Below are 20,980 nucleotides of genomic sequence, written 5' to 3' on the forward strand. Positions count from 1 at the left end.
AGTTCGTAGCTCATCTGGAAGGGTCTAACGCGAAATTTCAGTCCGATAATTTGATTGGACGGAAAAGCGGCTAAATATGAAACATTTCAACTTTTTAGAATTTTTCCCAAGGTTGCAGCTTAATAGCTATCAGATTACCGAATTCCAAGCTTCTAGCTCATCCGGAACTGAAGGGTCTTACCAGAAATTTGAGTCCGATATTTCAATTCGGTGGAGGCTAAATATGAAAATTTTGAACTTTTTGGAATTCTTAATTGGGTTACAGCCAAATAGCTATCAGGCAGCCGAATTTCAAGTTCCTAGCTCATATGGAAGGGTCTAACACGAAATTTCAGTCCGATATTTTGATTGGGCGGAAGGGGGCTAAATATGAAAAATTTCAACTTTTCGGATATTTCCCTTGGGTTGCAGCCTAATAGCTATTTGATTGCCGAATTTCAAGTTCCTAGCTAATCTGCAAGGGTGTAACACCGAAATTTGAGTGATTCGGCGAAGGGGGGCTAAATACAAAAAATTTGAACTTTTTGGAATTTTCCCTTGGGACACAACCTAATAGCTATCAGATTGCCACATTTCAAGTTCCTAGCTCATCTGGAAGGCCCTAACATGAAATTTCACTCCGATATTTTGATTGGGCGGAAGGGGGGCTAAATATGAAAAATTTTCAACTTTTCGGATATTTCCCTTGGGTTGCAGCCTAATAGCTATTTGATTGCCGAATTTCAAGTTCCTAGCTAATCTGCAAGGGTGTAACACCGAAATTTGAGTGATTCGGCGAAGGGGGGGCTAAATACCAAAAAATTGAACTTTTTGGAATTTCCCCTTGGGACACACCCTAATAGCTATCAGATTGCCACATTTCAAGTTCCTAGCTCATCTGGAAGGGCCTAACATGAAATTTCACTCCGATATTTTGATTGGGCGGAAGGGGGGCTAAATATGAAAAATTTTCAACTTTTCGGAATTTTTCCTTGGGTTGCAGCCTAATAGCTATTTGATTGCCTAATTTCAAGTTCCTACCTAATCTGCAAGGGTGTAACACCGAAATTTGAGTGATTCGGCGAAGGGGGGCTAAATACCAAAAAATTGAACTTTTTGGTATTTCCCCTTGGGACACACCCTAATAGCTATCAGATTGCCACATTTCAAGTTCCTAGCTCATCTGGAAGGGCCTAACATGAAATTTCACTCCGATATTTTGATTGGGCGGAAGGGGGGCTAAAAATGAAAAATTTTCAACTTTTCGGAATTTTTCCTTGGGTTGCAGCCTAATAGCTATTTGATTACCGAATTTCAAGTTCCTAGCAAATCTGCAAAGGTGTAACACCGAAATTTGAGTGATTCGGCGAAGGGGGGCTAAATACCAAAAAATTGAACTTTTTGGTATTTCCCCTTGGGACACACCCTAATAGCTATCAGATTGCCACATTTCAAGTTCCTAGCTCATCTGGAAGGGCCTAACATGAAATTTCACTCCGATATTTTGATTGGGCGGAAGGGGGCTAAAAATGAAAAATTTTCAACTTTTCGGAATTTTTCCTTGGGTTGCAGCCTAATAGCTATTTGATTACCGAATTTCAAGTTCCTAGCAAATCTGCAAAGGTGTAACACCGAAATTTGAGTGATTCGGCGAAGGGGGGCTAAATACCAAAAAATTGAACTTTTTGGTATTTCCCCTTGGGACACACCCTAATAGCTATCAGATTGCCACATTTCAAGTTCCTAGCTCATCTGGAAGGGCCTAACACGAAATTTCACTCCGATATTTTGATTGGGCAGAAGGGGGGCTAAATATGAAAAATTTCGACTTTTTGGAATTTTTCCTTGGGTTGCAGCCCAACAGCTATTTGATTGCCGAATTTCAAGTTCCTAGCTCATCTGCAAGGGTGTAACACAAAATTTCAGTGTTTCGGCGAAGGGGGGGCTAATTACAAAAAATTTGAAGTTTTTGGAATTTCCCCATGGGACACACCCTAATAGCTATCAGATTGCCACATTTCAAGTTCCTAGCTCATCTGGCAGGGTCTAACATGAAATTTCAGTCCGATAATTTGATTGGGCGGAAGGGGGGGTAAATATGAAAAATTTCAACTTTTTGGAATTTTTCCTTGGGTTGCAGCCTAAAAGCTATCAGACTGCCGAATTTCAAGTTCCTGGCTCACCTGGAAGTGGGCAAACATTAATGTCAGTGAGTCAGTCAGTCAGTCAGTCAGTTAGCCTTGCGGCCTTATATATATAGGATATAATAAGATAAGATAGTCAGGCAATGTGCACGCTGAATAGTGCAGGCTTTCGTTTGGAAATTGATTGCGAGCAAACGGTGCATCGTATCGCGGTACGGTTTGCGGCGTTAGGCGGCCCTTTTAGTGGTCTACATTACTGTCTTTGGCGCTTTCTCCTACCCCGCATATTTATGCCATAGAGGAGGTGAACGTTTCGATCCATGTCAAATTTCGCCCACTTTTCACAAATTGAAAAATAATTTTTCCAACTTGGCAGACAGCTACAGCCTTGAACCTTTGCAGGCACGTTGACGATGAAACGGCCTATAATTTCGGTTATTTGAGGTTTTACCGTATCTCAACGGGTTTCGCCATAAATTGCTTAAGAATCATCAATTAGGCCGAAATTTCAGTAGTGTTTCCACATGTACCCTCCGTTTTCCCATACTTGCAAGGCAGCTAGAATAACGAAAGTCGGTCTACATATGGCCAATGCCGTTGCCAAGGAGCGTGCTGAATTTCGTTCATCTATCTATCATACGAGTGTGTGAATCAGAAAATAATTTATGGAAATTTAACAAAATTTTGCGAAACCGGGAAAATGAAGCTCAATCTAAGGTAGAAGGGGTCGAGATACGACAAAAAGTCATAAGACCAAAGTTGTAGATCTCTTAATTTTAGGGGACGAAAGTGCAATCCGTTCATTGATAGCAATTACCGTTCGGCCACAAGAGAGCTCGAAACGAAAGCCTGCACCGTCCTATATATTGATTCGGTGGGAGGGGGTTAATTATTAAAAATTTTAGCTTTTCGGATTTTTTCCAGGGGTTACAGCCTAATAACTATCAGAATGCTGAATTTCAAGTTCCTAGCTCATCTGGAAGGATCTACCCCGAAATTTTAGTCCGAAACTTTGATTGGGTGGAGGGGGGCCAAATAGGAAATGATTCAGCTATTTGCATTTTTTCCTGGTGTTACAGCGGAATAGCTATCAGATTACCGAATTTCAAGTTCCTAGCTCATCTGGAACTGAAGGGTCTGACCCGAAATTTGAGTGCGATATTTTGTTTCCGTGGGGGGCTAAATACAAAAAAAATTAACTTTTTGGAATTTTTCCTTGGGTTACAGCCTCATATATATCAGGTTGCCGAATTTCAAGTTCCTAGCTCATCTGGAAGGGTCTAACACGAAATTTCTTTGATTGGGCGGAAGGGGGGCTAAATATGAAAAATTTCAACTTTTTGGAATTTTTCCTTGGGTTGCAGCCTAAAAGCTATCAGACTGCCGAATTTCAAGTTCCTAGCTCACCTGGAAGTGGGCAAACATTAATGTCAGTGAGTGAGTGAGTGAGTGAGTTAGCCTTGCGGCTTTATATATATATAATATAATAAGATAAGATAGTCGGGCAATGTGCACGCTGAATAGTGCAGGCTTTCGTTTGGAAATTGATTGCGAGCAAACGGTGCATCGTATCGCGGTACGGTTTGCGGCGTTAGGCGGCCCTTTTAGTGGTCTACATTACTGTCTTTGGCGCTTTCTCCTACCCCGCATATTTATGCCATAGAGGAGGTGAACGTTTCGATCCATGTCAAATTTCGCCCACTTTTCACAAATTGAAAAATAATTTTTCCAACTTGGCAGACAGCTACAGCCTTGAACCTTTGCAGGCACGTTGACGATGAAACGGCCTATAATTTCGGTTATTTGAGGTTTTACCGTATCTCAACGGGTTTCGCCATAAATTGCTTAAGAATCATCAATTAGGCCGAAATTTCAGTAGTGTTTCCACATGTACCCTCCGTTTTCCCATACTTGCAAGGCAGCTAGAATAACGAAAGTCGGTCTACATATGGCCAATGCCGTTGCCAAGGAGCGTGCTGAATTTCGTTCATCTATCTATCATACGAGTGTGTGAATCAGAAAATAATTTATGGAAATTTAACAAAATTTTGCGAAACCGGGAAAATGAAGCTCAATCTAAGGTAGAAGGGGTCGAGATACGACAAAAAGTCATAAGACCAAAGTTGTAGATCTCTTAATTTTAGGGGACGAAAGTGCAATCCGTTCATTGATAGCAATTACCGTTCGGCCACAAGAGAGCTCGAAACGAAAGCCTGCACCGTCCTATATATTGATTCGGTGGGAGGGGGTTAATTATTAAAAATTTTAGCTTTTCGGATTTTTTCCAGGGGTTACAGCCTAATAACTATCAGAATGCTGAATTTCAAGTTCCTAGCTCATCTGGAAGGATCTACCCCGAAATTTTAGTCCGAAACTTTGATTGGGTGGAGGGGGGCCAAATAGGAAATGATTCAGCTATTTGCATTTTTTCCTGGTGTTACAGCGGAATAGCTATCAGATTACCGAATTTCAAGTTCCTAGCTCATCTGGAACTGAAGGGTCTGACCCGAAATTTGAGTGCGATATTTTGTTTCCGTGGGGGGCTAAATACAAAAAAAATTAACTTTTTGGAATTTTTCCTTGGGTTACAGCCTCATATATATCAGGTTGCCGAATTTCAAGTTCCTAGCTCATCTGGAAGGGTCTAACACGAAATTTCTTTGATTGGGCGGAAGGGGGGCTAAATATGAAAAATTTCAACTTTTTGGAATTTTTCCTTGGGTTGCAGCCTAAAAGCTATCAGACTGCCGAATTTCAAGTTCCTAGCTCACCTGGAAGTGGGCAAACATTAATGTCAGTGAGTGAGTGAGTGAGTGAGTTAGCCTTGCGGCTTTATATATATATAATATAATAAGATAAGATAGTCGGGCAATGTGCACGCTGAATAGTGCAGGCTTTCGTTTGGAAATTGATTGCGAGCAAACGGTGCATCGTATCGCGGTACGGTTTGCGGCGTTAGGCGGCCCTTTTAGTGGTCTACATTACTGTCTTTGGCGCTTTCTCCTACCCCGCATATTTATGCCATAGAGGAGGTGAACGTTTCGATCCATGTCAAATTTCGCCCACTTTTCACAAATTGAAAAATAATTTTTCCAACTTGGCAGACAGCTACAGCCTTGAACCTTTGCAGGCACGTTGACGATGAAACGGCCTATAATTTCGGTTATTTGAGGTTTTACCGTATCTCAACGGGTTTCGCCATAAATTGCTTAAGAATCATCAATTAGGCCGAAATTTCAGTAGTGTTTCCACATGTACCCTCCGTTTTCCCATACTTGCAAGGCAGCTAGAATAACGAAAGTCGGTCTACATATGGCCAATGCCGTTGCCAAGGAGCGTGCTGAATTTCGTTCATCTATCTATCATACGAGTGTGTGAATCAGAAAATAATTTATGGAAATTTAACAAAATTTTGCGAAACCGGGAAAATGAAGCTCAATCTAAGGTAGAAGGGGTCGAGATACGACAAAAAGTCATAAGACCAAAGTTGTAGATCTCTTAATTTTAGGGGACGAAAGTGCAATCCGTTCATTGATAGCAATTACCGTTCGGCCACAAGAGAGCTCGAAACGAAAGCCTGCACCGTCCTATATATTGATTCGGTGGGAGGGGGTTAATTATTAAAAATTTTAGCTTTTCGGATTTTTTCCAGGGGTTACAGCCTAATAACTATCAGAATGCTGAATTTCAAGTTCCTAGCTCATCTGGAAGGATCTACCCCGAAATTTTAGTCCGAAAATTTGATTGGGTGGAGGGGGGCCAAATAGGAAATGATTCAGCTATTTGCATTTTTTCCTGGTGTTACAGCGGAATAGCTATCAGATTACCGAATTTCAAGTTCCTAGCTCATCTGGAACTGAAGGGTCTGACCCGAAATTTGAGTGCGATATTTTGTTTCCGTGGGGGGCTAAATACAAAAAAAATTAACTTTTTGGAATTTTTCCTTGGGTTACAGCCTCATATATATCAGGTTGCCGAATTTCAAGTTCCTAGCTCATCTGGAAGGGTCTAACACGAAATTTCTTTGATTGGGCGGAAGGGGGGCTAAATATGAAAAATTTCAACTTTTTGGAATTTTTCCTTGGGTTGCAGCCTAAAAGCTATCAGACTGCCGAATTTCAAGTTCCTAGCTCACCTGGAAGTGGGCAAACATTAATGTCAGTGAGTGAGTGAGTGAGTGAGTTAGCCTTGCGGCTTTATATATATATAATATAATAAGATAAGATAGTCAGGCAATGTGCACGCTGAATAGTGCAGGCTTTCGTTTGGAAATTGATTGCGAGCAAACGGTGCATCGTATCGCGGTACGGTTTGCGGCGTTAGGCGGCCCTTTTAGTGGTCTACATTACTGTCTTTGGCGCTTTCTCCTACCCCGCATATTTATGCCATAGAGGAGGTGAACGTTTCGATCCATGTCAAATTTCGCCCACTTTTCACAAATTGAAAAATAATTTTTCCAACTTGGCAGACAGCTACAGCCTTGAACCTTTGCAGGCACGTTGACGATGAAACGGCCTATAATTTCGGTTATTTGAGGTTTTACCGTATCTCAACGGGTTTCGCCATAAATTGCTTAAGAATCATCAATTAGGCCGAAATTTCAGTAGTGTTTCCACATGTACCCTCCGTTTTCCCATACTTGCAAGGCAGCTAGAATAACGAAAGTCGGTCTACATATGGCCAATGCCGTTGCCAAGGAGCGTGCTGAATTTCGTTCATCTATCTATCATACGAGTGTGTGAATCAGAAAATAATTTATGGAAATTTAACAAAATTTTGCGAAACCGGGAAAATGAAGCTCAATCTAAGGTAGAAGGGGTCGAGATACGACAAAAAGTCATAAGACCAAAGTTGTAGATCTCTTAATTTTAGGAGACGAAAGTGCAATCCGTTCATTGATAGCAATTACCGTTCGGCCACAAGAGAGCTCGAAACGAAAGCCTGCACCGTCCTATATATTGATTCGGTGGGAGGGGGTTAATTATTAAAAATTTTAGCTTTTCGGATTTTTTCCAGGGGTTACAGCCTAATAACTATCAGAATGCTGAATTTCAAGTTCCTAGCTCATCTGGAAGGATCTACCCCGAAATTTTAGTCCGAAACTTTGATTGGGTGGAGGGGGGCCAAATAGGAAATGATTCAGCTATTTGCATTTTTTCCTGGTGTTACAGCGGAATAGCTATCAGATTACCGAATTTCAAGTTCCTAGCTCATCTGGAACTGAAGGGTCTGACCCGAAATTTGAGTGCGATATTTTGTTTCCGTGGGGGGCTAAATACAAAAAAAATTAACTTTTTGGAATTTTTCCTTGGGTTACAGCCTCATATATATCAGGTTGCCGAATTTCAAGTTCCTAGCTCATCTGGAAGGGTCTAACACGAAATTTCTTTGATTGGGCGGAAGGGGGGCTAAATATGAAAAATTTCAACTTTTTGGAATTTTTCCTTGGGTTGCAGCCTAAAAGCTATCAGACTGCCGAATTTCAAGTTCCTAGCTCACCTGGAAGTGGGCAAACATTAATGTCAGTGAGTGAGTGAGTGAGTGAGTTAGCCTTGCGGCTTTATATATATATAATATAATAAGATAAGATAGTCAGGCAATGTGCACGCTGAATAGTGCAGGCTTTCGTTTGGAAATTGATTGCGAGCAAACGGTGCATCGTATCGCGGTACGGTTTGCGGCGTTAGGCGGCCCTTTTAGTGGTCTACATTACTGTCTTTGGCGCTTTCTCCTACCCCGCATATTTATGCCATAGAGGAGGTGAACGTTTCGATCCATGTCAAATTTCGCCCACTTTTCACAAATTGAAAAATAATTTTTCCAACTTGGCAGACAGCTACAGCCTTGAACCTTTGCAGGCACGTTGACGATGAAACGGCCTATAATTTCGGTTATTTGAGGTTTTACCGTATCTCAACGGGTTTCGCCATAAATTGCTTAAGAATCATCAATTAGGCCGAAATTTCAGTAGTGTTTCCACATGTACCCTCCGTTTTCCCATACTTGCAAGGCAGCTAGAATAACGAAAGTCGGTCTACATATGGCCAATGCCGTTGCCAAGGAGCGTGCTGAATTTCGTTCATCTATCTATCATACGAGTGTGTGAATCAGAAAATAATTTATGGAAATTTAACAAAATTTTGCGAAACCGGGAAAATGAAGCTCAATCTAAGGTAGAAGGGGTCGAGATACGACAAAAAGTCATAAGACCAAAGTTGTAGATCTCTTAATTTTAGGGGACGAAAGTGCAATCCGTTCATTGATAGCAATTACCGTTCGGCCACAAGAGAGCTCGAAACGAAAGCCTGCACCGTCCTATATATTGATTCGGTGGGAGGGGGTTAATTATTAAAAATTTTAGCTTTTCGGATTTTTTCCAGGGGTTACAGCCTAATAACTATCAGAATGCTGAATTTCAAGTTCCTAGCTCATCTGGAAGGATCTACCCCGAAATTTTAGTCCGAAACTTTGATTGGGTGGAGGGGGGCCAAATAGGAAATGATTCAGCTATTTGCATTTTTTCCTGGTGTTACAGCGGAATAGCTATCAGATTACCGAATTTCAAGTTCCTAGCTCATCTGGAACTGAAGGGTCTGACCCGAAATTTGAGTGCGATATTTTGTTTCCGTGGGGGGCTAAATACAAAAAAAATTAACTTTTTGGAATTTTTCCTTGGGTTACAGCCTCATATATATCAGGTTGCCGAATTTCAAGTTCCTAGCTCATCTGGAAGGGTCTAACACGAAATTTCTTTGATTGGGCGGAAGGGGGGCTAAATATGAAAAATTTCAACTTTTTGGAATTTTTCCTTGGGTTGCAGCCTAAAAGCTATCAGACTGCCGAATTTCAAGTTCCTAGCTCACCTGGAAGTGGGCAAACATTAATGTCAGTGAGTGAGTGAGTGAGTGAGTTAGCCTTGCGGCTTTATATATATATAATATAATAAGATAAGATAGTCAGGCAATGTGCACGCTGAATAGTGCAGGCTTTCGTTTGGAAATTGATTGCGAGCAAACGGTGCATCGTATCGCGGTACGGTTTGCGGCGTTAGGCGGCCCTTTTAGTGGTCTACATTACTGTCTTTGGCGCTTTCTCCTACCCCGCATATTTATGCCATAGAGGAGGTGAACGTTTCGATCCATGTCAAATTTCGCCCACTTTTCACAAATTGAAAAATAATTTTTCCAACTTGGCAGACAGCTACAGCCTTGAACCTTTGCAGGCACGTTGACGATGAAACGGCCTATAATTTCGGTTATTTGAGGTTTTACCGTATCTCAACGGGTTTCGCCATAAATTGCTTAAGAATCATCAATTAGGCCGAAATTTCAGTAGTGTTTCCACATGTACCCTCCGTTTTCCCATACTTGCAAGGCAGCTAGAATAACGAAAGTCGGTCTACATATGGCCAATGCCGTTGCCAAGGAGCGTGCTGAATTTCGTTCATCTATCTATCATACGAGTGTGTGAATCAGAAAATAATTTATGGAAATTTAACAAAATTTTGCGAAACCGGGAAAATGAAGCTCAATCTAAGGTAGAAGGGGTCGAGATACGACAAAAAGTCATAAGACCAAAGTTGTAGATCTCTTAATTTTAGGGGACGAAAGTGCAATCCGTTCATTGATAGCAATTACCGTTCGGCCACAAGAGAGCTCGAAACGAAAGCCTGCACCGTCCTATATATTGATTCGGTGGGAGGGGGTTAATTATTAAAAATTTTAGCTTTTCGGATTTTTTCCAGGGGTTACAGCCTAATAACTATCAGAATGCTGAATTTCAAGTTCCTAGCTCATCTGGAAGGATCTACCCCGAAATTTTAGTCCGAAACTTTGATTGGGTGGAGGGGGGCCAAATAGGAAATGATTCAGCTATTTGCATTTTTTCCTGGTGTTACAGCGGAATAGCTATCAGATTACCGAATTTCAAGTTCCTAGCTCATCTGGAACTGAAGGGTCTGACCCGAAATTTGAGTGCGATATTTTGTTTCCGTGGGGGGCTAAATACAAAAAAAATTAACTTTTTGGAATTTTTCCTTGGGTTACAGCCTCATATATATCAGGTTGCCGAATTTCAAGTTCCTAGCTCATCTGGAAGGGTCTAACACGAAATTTCTTTGATTGGGCGGAAGGGGGGCTAAATATGAAAAATTTCAACTTTTTGGAATTTTTCCTTGGGTTGCAGCCTAAAAGCTATCAGACTGCCGAATTTCAAGTTCCTAGCTCACCTGGAAGTGGGCAAACATTAATGTCAGTGAGTGAGTGAGTGAGTGAGTTAGCCTTGCGGCTTTATATATATATAATATAATAAGATAAGATAGTCAGGCAATGTGCACGCTGAATAGTGCAGGCTTTCGTTTGGAAATTGATTGCGAGCAAACGGTGCATCGTATCGCGGTACGGTTTGCGGCGTTAGGCGGCCCTTTTAGTGGTCTACATTACTGTCTTTGGCGCTTTCTCCTACCCCGCATATTTATGCCATAGAGGAGGTGAACGTTTCGATCCATGTCAAATTTCGCCCACTTTTCACAAATTGAAAAATAATTTTTCCAACTTGGCAGACAGCTACAGCCTTGAACCTTTGCAGGCACGTTGACGATGAAACGGCCTATAATTTCGGTTATTTGAGGTTTTACCGTATCTCAACGGGTTTCGCCATAAATTGCTTAAGAATCATCAATTAGGCCGAAATTTCAGTAGTGTTTCCACATGTACCCTCCGTTTTCCCATACTTGCAAGGCAGCTAGAATAACGAAAGTCGGTCTACATATGGCCAATGCCGTTGCCAAGGAGCGTGCTGAATTTCGTTCATCTATCTATCATACGAGTGTGTGAATCAGAAAATAATTTATGGAAATTTAACAAAATTTTGCGAAACCGGGAAAATGAAGCTCAATCTAAGGTAGAAGGGGTCGAGATACGACAAAAAGTCATAAGACCAAAGTTGTAGATCTCTTAATTTTAGGGGACGAAAGTGCAATCCGTTCATTGATAGCAATTACCGTTCGGCCACAAGAGAGCTCGAAACGAAAGCCTGCACCGTCCTATATATTGATTCGGTGGGAGGGGGTTAATTATTAAAAATTTTAGCTTTTCGGATTTTTTCCAGGGGTTACAGCCTAATAACTATCAGAATGCTGAATTTCAAGTTCCTAGCTCATCTGGAAGGATCTACCCCGAAATTTTAGTCCGAAACTTTGATTGGGTGGAGGGGGGCCAAATAGGAAATGATTCAGCTATTTGCATTTTTTCCTGGTGTTACAGCGGAATAGCTATCAGATTACCGAATTTCAAGTTCCTAGCTCATCTGGAACTGAAGGGTCTGACCCGAAATTTGAGTGCGATATTTTGTTTCCGTGGGGGGCTAAATACAAAAAAAATTAACTTTTTGGAATTTTTCCTTGGGTTACAGCCTCATATATATCAGGTTGCCGAATTTCAAGTTCCTAGCTCATCTGGAAGGGTCTAACACGAAATTTCTTTGATTGGGCGGAAGGGGGGCTAAATATGAAAAATTTCAACTTTTTGGAATTTTTCCTTGGGTTGCAGCCTAAAAGCTATCAGACTGCCGAATTTCAAGTTCCTAGCTCACCTGGAAGTGGGCAAACATTAATGTCAGTGAGTGAGTGAGTGAGTGAGTTAGCCTTGCGGCTTTATATATATATAATATAATAAGATAAGATAGTCAGGCAATGTGCACGCTGAATAGTGCAGGCTTTCGTTTGGAAATTGATTGCGAGCAAACGGTGCATCGTATCGCGGTACGGTTTGCGGCGTTAGGCGGCCCTTTTAGTGGTCTACATTACTGTCTTTGGCGCTTTCTCCTACCCCGCATATTTATGCCATAGAGGAGGTGAACGTTTCGATCCATGTCAAATTTCGCCCACTTTTCACAAATTGAAAAATAATTTTTCCAACTTGGCAGACAGCTACAGCCTTGAACCTTTGCAGGCACGTTGACGATGAAACGGCCTATAATTTCGGTTATTTGAGGTTTTACCGTATCTCAACGGGTTTCGCCATAAATTGCTTAAGAATCATCAATTAGGCCGAAATTTCAGTAGTGTTTCCACATGTACCCTCCGTTTTCCCATACTTGCAAGGCAGCTAGAATAACGAAAGTCGGTCTACATATGGCCAATGCCGTTGCCAAGGAGCGTGCTGAATTTCGTTCATCTATCTATCATACGAGTGTGTGAATCAGAAAATAATTTATGGAAATTTAACAAAATTTTGCGAAACCGGGAAAATGAAGCTCAATCTAAGGTAGAAGGGGTCGAGATACGACAAAAAGTCATAAGACCAAAGTTGTAGATCTCTTAATTTTAGGGGACGAAAGTGCAATCCGTTCATTGATAGCAATTACCGTTCGGCCACAAGAGAGCTCGAAACGAAAGCCTGCACCGTCCTATATATTGATTCGGTGGGAGGGGGTTAATTATTAAAAATTTTAGCTTTTCGGATTTTTTCCAGGGGTTACAGCCTAATAACTATCAGAATGCTGAATTTCAAGTTCCTAGCTCATCTGGAAGGATCTACCCCGAAATTTTAGTCCGAAACTTTGATTGGGTGGAGGGGGGCCAAATAGGAAATGATTCAGCTATTTGCATTTTTTCCTGGTGTTACAGCGGAATAGCTATCAGATTACCGAATTTCAAGTTCCTAGCTCATCTGGAACTGAAGGGTCTGACCCGAAATTTGAGTGCGATATTTTGTTTCCGTGGGGGGCTAAATACAAAAAAAATTAACTTTTTGGAATTTTTCCTTGGGTTACAGCCTCATATATATCAGGTTGCCGAATTTCAAGTTCCTAGCTCATCTGGAAGGGTCTAACACGAAATTTCTTTGATTGGGCGGAAGGGGGGCTAAATATGAAAAATTTCAACTTTTTGGAATTTTTCCTTGGGTTGCAGCCTAAAAGCTATCAGACTGCCGAATTTCAAGTTCCTAGCTCACCTGGAAGTGGGCAAACATTAATGTCAGTGAGTGAGTGAGTGAGTGAGTTAGCCTTGCGGCTTTATATATATATAATATAATAAGATAAGATAGTCAGGCAATGTGCACGCTGAATAGTGCAGGCTTTCGTTTGGAAATTGATTGCGAGCAAACGGTGCATCGTATCGCGGTACGGTTTGCGGCGTTAGGCGGCCCTTTTAGTGGTCTACATTACTGTCTTTGGCGCTTTCTCCTACCCCGCATATTTATGCCATAGAGGAGGTGAACGTTTCGATCCATGTCAAATTTCGCCCACTTTTCACAAATTGAAAAATAATTTTTCCAACTTGGCAGACAGCTACAGCCTTGAACCTTTGCAGGCACGTTGACGATGAAACGGCCTATAATTTCGGTTATTTGAGGTTTTACCGTATCTCAACGGGTTTCGCCATAAATTGCTTAAGAATCATCAATTAGGCCGAAATTTCAGTAGTGTTTCCACATGTACCCTCCGTTTTCCCATACTTGCAAGGCAGCTAGAATAACGAAAGTCGGTCTACATATGGCCAATGCCGTTGCCAAGGAGCGTGCTGAATTTCGTTCATCTATCTATCATACGAGTGTGTGAATCAGAAAATAATTTATGGAAATTTAACAAAATTTTGCGAAACCGGGAAAATGAAGCTCAATCTAAGGTAGAAGGGGTCGAGATACGACAAAAAGTCATAAGACCAAAGTTGTAGATCTCTTAATTTTAGGGGACGAAAGTGCAATCCGTTCATTGATAGCAATTACCGTTCGGCCACAAGAGAGCTCGAAACGAAAGCCTGCACCGTCCTATATATTGATTCGGTGGGAGGGGGTTAATTATTAAAAATTTTAGCTTTTCGGATTTTTTCCAGGGGTTACAGCCTAATAACTATCAGAATGCTGAATTTCAAGTTCCTAGCTCATCTGGAAGGATCTACCCCGAAATTTTAGTCCGAAACTTTGATTGGGTGGAGGGGGGCCAAATAGGAAATGATTCAGCTATTTGCATTTTTTCCTGGTGTTACAGCGGAATAGCTATCAGATTACCGAATTTCAAGTTCCTAGCTCATCTGGAACTGAAGGGTCTGACCCGAAATTTGAGTGCGATATTTTGTTTCCGTGGGGGGCTAAATACAAAAAAAATTAACTTTTTGGAATTTTTCCTTGGGTTACAGCCTCATATATATCAGGTTGCCGAATTTCAAGTTCCTAGCTCATCTGGAAGGGTCTAACACGAAATTTCTTTGATTGGGCGGAAGGGGGGCTAAATATGAAAAATTTCAACTTTTTGGAATTTTTCCTTGGGTTGCAGCCTAAAAGCTATCAGACTGCCGAATTTCAAGTTCCTAGCTCACCTGGAAGTGGGCAAACATTAATGTCAGTGAGTGAGTGAGTGAGTGAGTTAGCCTTGCGGCTTTATATATATATAATATAATAAGATAAGATAGTCGGGCAATGTGCACGCTGAATAGTGCAGGCTTTCGTTTGGAAATTGATTGCGAGCAAACGGTGCATCGTATCGCGGTACGGTTTGCGGCGTTAGGCGGCCCTTTTAGTGGTCTACATTACTGTCTTTGGCGCTTTCTCCTACCCCGCATATTTATGCCATAGAGGAGGTGAACGTTTCGATCCATGTCAAATTTCGCCCACTTTTCACAAATTGAAAAATAATTTTTCCAACTTGGCAGACAGCTACAGCCTTGAACCTTTGCAGGCACGTTGACGATGAAACGGCCTATAATTTCGGTTATTTGAGGTTTTACCGTATCTCAACGGGTTTCGCCATAAATTGCTTAAGAATCATCAATTAGGCCGAAATTTCAGTAGTGTTTCCACATGTACCCTCCGTTTTCCCATACTTGCAAGGCAGCTAGAATAACGAAAGTCGGTCTACATATGGACAATGCCGTTGCCAAGGAGCGTGCTGAATTTCGTTCATCTATCTATCATACGAGTGTGTGAATCAGAAAATAATTTATGGAAATTTAACAAAATTTTGCGAAACCGGGAAAATGAAGCTCAATCTAAGGTAGAAGGGGTCGAGATACGACAAAAAGTCATAAGACCAAAGTTGTAGATCTCTTAATTTTAGGGGACGAAAGTGCAATCCGTTCATTGATAGCAATTACCGTTCGGCCACAAGAGAGCTCGAAACGAAAGCCTGCACCGTCCTATATATTGATTCGGTGGGAGGGGGTTAATTATTAAAAATTTTAGCTTTTCGGATTTTTTCCAGGGGTTACAGCCTAATAACTATCAGAATGCTGAATTTCAAGTTCCTAGCTCATCTGGAAGGATCTACCCCGAAATTTTAGTCCGAAACTTTGATTGGGTGGAGGGGGGCCAAATAGGAAATGATTCAGCTATTTGCATTTTTTCCTGGTGTTACAGCGGAATAGCTATCAGATTACCGAATTTCAAGTTCCTAGCTCATCTGGAACTGAAGGGTCTGACCCGAAATTTGAGTGCGATATTTTGTTTCCGTGGGGGGCTAAATACAAAAAAAATTAACTTTTTGGAATTTTTCCTTGGGTTACAGCCTCATATATATCAGGTTGCCGAATTTCAAGTTCCTAGCTCATCTGGAAGGGTCTAACACGAAATTTCTTTGATTGGGCGGAAGGGGGGCTAAATATGAAAAATTTCAACTTTTTGGAATTTTTCCTTGGGTTGCAGCCTAAAAGCTATCAGACTGCCGAATTTCAAGTTCCTAGCTCACCTGGAAGTGGGCAAACATTAATGTCAGTGAGTGAGTGAGTGAGTGAGTTAGCCTTGCGGCTTTATATATATATAATATAATAAGATAAGATAGTCGGGCAATGTGCACGCTGAATAGTGCAGGCTTTCGTTTGGAAATTGATTGCGAGCAAACGGTGCATCGTATCGCGGTACGGTTTGCGGCGTTAGGCGGCCCTTTTAGTGGTCTACATTACTGTCTTTGGCGCTTTCTCCTACCCCGCATATTTATGCCATAGAGGAGGTGAACGTTTCGATCCATGTCAAATTTCGCCCACTTTTCACAAATTGAAAAATAATTTTTCCAACTTGGCAGACAGCTACAGCCTTGAACCTTTGCAGGCACGTTGACGATGAAACGGCCTATAATTTCGGTTATTTGAGGTTTTACCGTATCTCAACGGGTTTCGCCATAAATTGCTTAAGAATCATCAATTAGGCCGAAATTTCAGTAGTGTTTCCACATGTACCCTCCGTTTTCCCATACTTGCAAGGCAGCTAGAATAACGAAAGTCGGTCTACATATGGCCAATGCCGTTGCCAAGGAGCGTGCTGAATTTCGTTCATCTATCTATCATACGAGTGTGTGAATCAGAAAATAATTTATGGAAATTTAACAAAATTTTGCGAAACCGGGAAAATGAAGCTCAATCTAAGGTAGAAGGGGTCGAGATACGACAAAAAGTCATAAGACCAAAGTTGTAGATCTCTTAATTTTAGGAGACGAAAGTGCAATCCGTTCATTGATAGCAATTACCGTTCGGCCACAAGAGAGCTCGAAACGAAAGCCTGCACCGTCCTATATATTGATTCGGTGGGAGGGGGTTAATTATTAAAAATTTTAGCTTTTCGGATTTTTTCCAGGGGTTACAGCCTAATAACTATCAGAATGCTGAATTTCAAGTTCCTAGCTCATCTGGAAGGATCTACCCCGAAATTTTAGTCCGAAACTTTGATTGGGTGGAGGGGGGCCAAATAGGAAATGATTCAGCTATTTGCATTTTTTCCTGGTGTTACAGCGGAATAGCTATCAGATTACCGAATTTCAAGTTCCTAGCTCATCTGGAACTGAAGGGTCTGACCCGAAATTTGAGTGCGATATTTTGTTTCCGTGGGGGGCTAAATACAAAAAAAATTAACTTTTTGGAATTTTTCCTTGGGTTACAGCCTCATATATATCAGGTTGCCGAATTTCAAGTTCCTAGCTCATCTGGAAGGGTCTAACACGAAATTTCTTTGATTGGGCGGAAGGGGGGCTAAATATGAAAAATTTCAACTTTTTGGAATTTTTCCTTGGGTTGCAGCCTAAAAGCTATCAGACTGCCGAATTTCAAGTTCCTAGCTCACCTGGAAGTGGGCAAACATTAATGTCAGTGAGTGAGTGAGTGAGTGAGTTAGCCTTGCGGCTTTATATATATATAATATAATAAGATAAGATAGTCAGGCAATGTGCACGCTGAATAGTGCAGGCTTTCGTTTGGAAATTGATTGCGAGCAAACGGTGCATCGTATCGCGGTACGGTTTGCGGCGTTAGGCGGCCCTTTTAGTGGTCTACATTACTGTCTTTGGCGCTTTCTCCTACCCCGCATATTTATGCCATAGAGGAGGTGAACGTTTCGATCCATGTCAAATTTCGCCCACTTTTCACAAATTGAAAAATAATTTTTCCAACTTGGCAGACAGCTACAGCCTTGAACCTTTGCAGGCACGTTGACGATGAAACGGCCTATAATTTCGGTTATTTGAGGTTTTACCGTATCTCAACGGGTTTCGCCATAAATTGCTTAAGAATCATCAATTAGGCCGAAATTTCAGTAGTGTTTCCACATGTACCCTCCGTTTTCCCATACTTGCAAGGCAGCTAGAATAACGAAAGTCGGTCTACATATGGCCAATGCCGTTGCCAAGGAGCGTGCTGAATTTCGTTCATCTATCTATCATACGAGTGTGTGAATCAGAAAATAATTTATGGAAATTTAACAAAATTTTGCGAAACCGGGAAAATGAAGCTCAATCTAAGGTAGAAGGGGTCGAGATACGACAAAAAGTCATAAGACCAAAGTTGTAGATCTCTTAATTTTAGGGGACGAAAGTGCAATCCGTTCATTGATAGCAATTACCGTTCGGCCACAAGAGAGCTCGAAACGAAAGCCTGCACCGTCCTATATATTGATTCGGTGGGAGGGGGTTAATTATTAAAAATTTTAGCTTTTCGGATTTTTTCCAGGGGTTACAGCCTAATAACTATCAGAATGCTGAATTTCAAGTTCCTAGCTCATCTGGAAGGATCTACCCCGAAATTTTAGTCCGAAAATTTGATTGGGTGGAGGGGGGCCAAATAGGAAATGATTCAGCTATTTGCATTTTTTCCTGGTGTTACAGCGGAATAGCTATCAGATTACCGAATTTCAAGTTCCTAGCTCATCTGGAACTGAAGGGTCTGACCCGAAATTTGAGTGCGATATTTTGTTTCCGTGGGGGGCTAAATACAAAAAAAATTAACTTTTTGGAATTTTTCCTTGGGTTACAGCCTCATATATATCAGGTTGCCGAATTTCAAGTTCCTAGCTCATCTGGAAGGGTCTAACACGAAATTTCTTTGATTGGGCGGAAGGGGGGCTAAATATGAAAAATTTCAACTTTTTGGAATTTTTCCTTGGGTTGCAGCCTAAAAGCTATCAGACTGCCGAATTTCAAGTTCCTAGCTCACCTGGAAGTGGGCAAACATTAATGTCAGTGAGTGAGTGAGTGAGTGAGTTAGCCTTGCGGCTTTATATATATATAATATAATAAGATAAGATAGTCGGGCAATGTGCACGCTGAATAGTGCAGGCTTTCGTTTGGAAATTGATTGCGAGCAAACGGTGCATCGTATCGCGGTACGGTTTGCGGCGTTAGGCGGCCCTTTTAGTGGTCTACATTACTGTCTTTGGCGCTTTCTCCTACCCCGCATATTTATGCCATAGAGGAGGTGAACGTTTCGATCCATGTCAAATTTCGCCCACTTTTCACAAATTGAAAAATAATTTTTCCAACTTGGCAGACAGCTACAGCCTTGAACCTTTGCAGGCACGTTGACGATGAAACGGCCTATAATTTCGGTTATTTGAGGTTTTACCGTATCTCAACGGGTTTCGCCATAAATTGCTTAAGAATCATCAATTAGGCCGAAATTTCAGTAGTGTTTCCACATGTACCCTCCGTTTTCCCATACTTGCAAGGCAGCTAGAATAACGAAAGTCGGTCTACATATGGCCAATGCCGTTGCCAAGGAGCGTGCTGAATTTCGTTCATCTATCTATCATACGAGTGTGTGAATCAGAAAATAATTTATGGAAATTTAACAAAATTTTGCGAAACCGGGAAAATGAAGCTCAATCTAAGGTAGAAGGGGTCGAGATACGACAAAAAGTCATAAGACCAAAGTTGTAGATCTCTTAATTTTAGGGGACGAAAGTGCAATCCGTTCATTGATAGCAATTACCGTTCGGCCACAAGAGAGCTCGAAACGAAAGCCTGCACCGTCCTATATATTGATTCGGTGGGAGGGGGTTAATTATTAAAAATTTTAGCTTTTCGGATTTTTTCCAGGGGTTACAGCCTAATAACTATCAGAATGCTGAATTTCAAGTTCCTAGCTCATCTGGAAGGATCTACCCCGAAATTTTAGTCCGAAACTTTGATTGGGTGGAGGGGGGCCAAATAGGAAATGATTCAGCTATTTGCATTTTTTCCTGGTGTTACAGCGGAATAGCTATCAGATTACCGAATTTCAAGTTCCTAGCTCATCTGGAACTGAAGGGTCTGACCCGAAATTTGAGTGCGATATTTTGTTTCCGTGGGGGGCTAAATACAAAAAAAATTAACTTTTTGGAATTTTTCCTTGGGTTACAGCCTCATATATATCAGGTTGCCGAATTTCAAGTTCCTAGCTCATCTGGAAGGGTCTAACACGAAATTTCTTTGATTGGGCGGAAGGGGGGCTAAATATGAAAAATTTCAACTTTTTGGAATTTTTCCTTGGGTTGCAGCCTAAAAGCTATCAGACTGCCGAATTTCAAGTTCCTAGCTCACCTGGAAGTGGGCAAACATTAATGTCAGTGAGTGAGTGAGTGAGTGAGTTAGCCTTGCGGCTTTATATATATATAATATAATAAGATAAGATAGTCAGGCAATGTGCACGCTGAATAGTGCAGGCTTTCGTTTGGAAATTGATTGCGAGCAAACGGTGCATCGTATCGCGGTACGGTTTGCGGCGTTAGGCGGCCCTTTTAGTGGTCTACATTACTGTCTTTGGCGCTTTCTCCTACCCCGCATATTTATGCCATAGAGGAGGTGAACGTTTCGATCCATGTCAAATTTCGCCCACTTTTCACAAATTGAAAAATAATTTTTCCAACTTGGCAGACAGCTACAGCCTTGAACCTTTGCAGGCACGTTGACGATGAAACGGCCTATAATTTCGGTTATTTGAGGTTTTACCGTATCTCAACGGGTTTCGCCATAAATTGCTTAAGAATCATCAATTAGGCCGAAATTTCAGTAGTGTTTCCACATGTACCCTCCGTTTTCCCATACTTGCAAGGCAGCTAGAATAACGAAAGTCGGTCTACATATGGCCAATGCCGTTGCCAAGGAGCGTGCTGAATTTCGTTCATCTATCTATCATACGAGTGTGTGAATCAGAAAATAATTTATGGAAATTTAACAAAATTTTGCGAAACCGGGAAAATGAAGCTCAATCTAAGGTAGAAGGGGTCGAGATACGACAAAAAGTCATAAGACCAAAGTTGTAGATCTCTTAATTTTAGGACACGAAAGTGCAATCCGTTCATTGATAGCAATTACCGTTCGGCCACAAGAGAGCTCGAAACGAAAGCCTGCACCGTCCTATATATTGATTCGGTGGGAGGGGGTTAATTATTAAAAATTTTAGCTTTTCGGATTTTTTCCAGGGGTTACAGCCTAATAACTATCAGAATGCTGAATTTCAAGTTCCTAGCTCATCTGGAAGGATCTACCCCGAAATTTTAGTCCGAAACTTTGATTGGGTGGAGGGGGGCCAAATAGGAAATGATTCAGCTATTTGCATTTTTTCCTGGTGTTACAGCGGAATAGCTATCAGATTACCGAATTTCAAGTTCCTAGCTCATCTG

This window comes from Anabrus simplex, chromosome 5 (assembly GCF_040414725.1).
Source record: "Anabrus simplex isolate iqAnaSimp1 chromosome 5, ASM4041472v1, whole genome shotgun sequence".
Lineage (NCBI taxonomy): Eukaryota > Metazoa > Arthropoda > Insecta > Orthoptera > Tettigoniidae > Anabrus > Anabrus simplex.